The sequence below is a fragment of the Camelina sativa genome, chromosome 10 (assembly GCF_000633955.1).
Source record: "Camelina sativa cultivar DH55 chromosome 10, Cs, whole genome shotgun sequence".
Lineage (NCBI taxonomy): Eukaryota > Viridiplantae > Streptophyta > Magnoliopsida > Brassicales > Brassicaceae > Camelina > Camelina sativa.
In genome coordinates this window covers 1297061-1300333 of record NC_025694.1, presented here as the reverse complement: position 1 = coordinate 1300333, position 3273 = coordinate 1297061, and the positions used below count along the sequence as shown (strand labels likewise).

Below are 3273 nucleotides of genomic sequence, written 5' to 3'. Positions count from 1 at the left end.
ATGGGAGGTGGGTAGCCAACACTACCATTTTACATGATGACTTGAAAAGTTGAATAATGTCAAACCGTAACAAATGGAAGGCATTAATAACAATTTAGCAAAACCTAACGAGGAAGACATCATGTTAATTTATCCTGTGATTAGATGGTACTTGGATCATGTTACTGGATAAATCGTACACATGAGTGTGCTCACAGACGTTTTTGTTTCTTGTTTCTTGTTCTGAAGTTCTCTACTTCATCTCTTCAGCTCTAACTTTTGCTTGGCTCCTTTTGACCTCTTTTCGTTCTGATTTTTCTTGCTGTAGACTCGAGTCGACGAAAGGAACATATGCAGCAGAGTGGACCAAATGGGAGAAACAACTACGAGATACTTTAGCTGCAAATTCGGAATATCTCAGTTCTATTCAGGTAAAAGATACTTTGTCATTGAGGGTTCATGAAAAGCTACAAATCCATGCTATAGTATTTTAGCTGCGTCGATATTTCTTCAGCACATGATAAATGATTACAAGAAGAAGGGATGCGCATATAATGTCTTTGTTTTCTGGTTTGCAACTTTCAGATTCCATTTGAGTCTGCAGCTCATCAAGTGTGGGAAGAGCTCAAAAGAATCGCAAAGGGTGAATACAAACCACCAAGTTCAGAGAAAACAAAACATGGATCTATTGTTTTCGCTGCCATCAACTTGCCTGCTACTCAAGTTCACAGTCTTCTTGAAGAGGTAACCAACCAAATTCTTAAACTACCATAAAAAAAGAAAAGAAAAAAGGTTATGTATGGGCTTTGTTGTTAATAGATGTTTTTTTTTTTCTAATCAGTTGGCCACAGCAGACCCAACAGTGGGATCTTTTCTAGAGGGAAAGAAAAAGAGAATACAGGAAAAGCTTGAACGGTCTCACGTGACTCTTGCCCACAAGAGAAGCCACGGCGTAGCAGCTGTGGCCAGCTATGGCCAGCACTTGAACAGAGAGGTACCCGTAGAGCTCACGGAGCTCATCTACAACGACAAGATGGCTGCTCTAACAGCACATGTCGGATCTGTGGACGGGGAGACCATAGTCTCGAAGAACGAATGGCCACATGTTACGTTGTGGACCGCGGAAGGCGTTACTGCAAGAGAGGCCAACACATTACGTAGAAGGAAAGGCGAGTTGCTTGATGATAGATCCTCCGGTCTCAATCTCGGGTCCTCTGGAGTTTTTCTGAAATAAACTTTTAACATGGAAGTTGCTATCTCTCGAGGTTGCTCATGGAATGGGACACTCATGGTAGTTATAATAAACAGTTTCCAGTGTCATGAGATTTTGAGGTTAATTAATATGTTAATTGTTCATTGCGCAAGTGTCTTATTCAGTATTAACAAAGAGGGCAATGTATTTATATGGGGATGATCCAACTAATACTATTGATCAGTTGAGTTTGCATGATCAGGAGCTTGAGTAACGCCAATTAAAAGGTGTGCTAATGATAGTGATTAATGTTTTGAACATATACAAAGGATGTCGTATGGTTTAAGTGGACCATACTCGAATTCAAAGGTTTCGATGGATTCAACAGTATAAAAATAAAGAGTCGTATACCGTGTCATCATAGCTCGCTCATTCCTTGGATCATTCTTTCTTATTCACCCTAGCCGCTGCACACTCCTATCCTTGAGGTAAGCGTCTTCGATCGCATCTACGATCTGTTTCTTTCTCTTTTGCTGAGACTGTTTCGATCCTTTTCGTTTGCATGTTGTTACCCTCCTGTCTCAGTTTGATTCTTCTTTAGATCGTTTTTGAGTATCTCTCGTCTTTGATATATAGTTTATCGATTTCTCTCGATCATCGGATTGATCTGGTTCTGAGATTATTATTTGGATCTGAGTGAACTAGTTCTGTTGTTATTAGGATGTATGTGATTATCGATTTGTCTTGTGATTGGGATTTTCAGAAGCAGCTTAACGAATGATGTATTGTTCCTTCTTGATATCAAGTTGTGGGAGATCTCGGACTTGTTTCTGTAGAGCTCCTCGATTATTTTGTATGAATTTAGCTCGCTTAGCTCAGCGGTCAGAGCACCACATCTTATTTTTGTGGTAGAGATCGGTTCGACTCCGATAGCAGCTTCTTACTGTGATTGTTGAATTTCATATTGATTGTATATGTCTACTGTTTTGATTGACTTAATAATATGATTGATCTTTCTGCAGATTCTTTTTTGACGAGCAGCCATGGGTAAAGAGAAGTTCCACATCAACATTGTGGTCATTGGCCACGTCGATTCTGGTCTGGTCACTTGATCTACAAGTTGGGTGGTATTGACAAGCGTGTCATTGAGAGGTTCGAGAAGGAGGCTGCTGAGATGAACAAGAGGTCCTTCAAGTACGCATGGGTCTTGGACAAACTTAAGGCCGAGAGAGAGCGTGGTATCACCATTGACATCGCCCTGTGGAAGTTCGAGACCACCAAGTACTACTGCACTGTCATTGATGCTCCTGGTCACCGTGATTTCATCAAGAACATGATTACTGGTACCTCCCAGGCTGATTGTGCTGTCCTTATCATTGACTCCACCACTGGAGGTTTTGAGGCTGGTATCTCCAAGGATGGTCAGACCCGTGAGCACGCTCTCCTTGCTTTCACCCTTGGTGTCAAGCAGATGATCTGCTGTTGTAACAAGGTAATCATATCTTCTTTTATATCTCTAGTGTGAGATAATTGCTTGTTTCTCTGGTTGTGTTCTGTCTCACTAACTTGGTTTCTTCATGTTGTTTGTAGATGGATGCCACTACCCCCAAGTACTCCAAGGCTAGGTACGATGAAATCATCAAGGAGGTGTCTTCCTACTTGAAGAAGGTTGGGTACAACCCTGACAAAATCCCGTTTGTGCCCATCTCTGGATTCGAGGGTGACAACATGATTGAGAGGTCCACCAACCTTGACTGGTACAAGGGACCAACTCTCCTTGAGGCTCTTGACCAGATCAACGAGCCCAAGAGGCCATCTGACAAGCCCCTTCGTCTCCCACTTCAGGATGTCTACAAGATTGGTGGTATTGGAACGGTGCCAGTGGGACGTGTTGAGACTGGTTTGATCAAGCCCGGTATGGTTGTGACCTTTGCCCCCACAGGGTTGACCACTGAGGTCAAGTCTGTTGAGATGCACCACGAGTCTCTTCTTGAGGCGCTTCCCGGTGACAATGTTGGGTTCAATGTTAAGAATGTTGCTGTGAAGGATCTTAAGAGAGGGTATGTCGCCTCCAACTCCAAGGATGACCCTGCCAAGGGAGC

The 3273-nt window shown here is 42.7% G+C and overlaps 2 pseudogenes; both read left to right on the top strand.

Annotated features, from left to right (window-relative positions):
* Positions 1 to 1208, top strand: part of LOC104719939 — a 4493-nt pseudogene extending 3285 nt beyond the window's left edge.
* LOC104716375 overlaps positions 2195 to 3273 on the top strand; it is a 2469-nt pseudogene continuing 1390 nt past the window's right edge.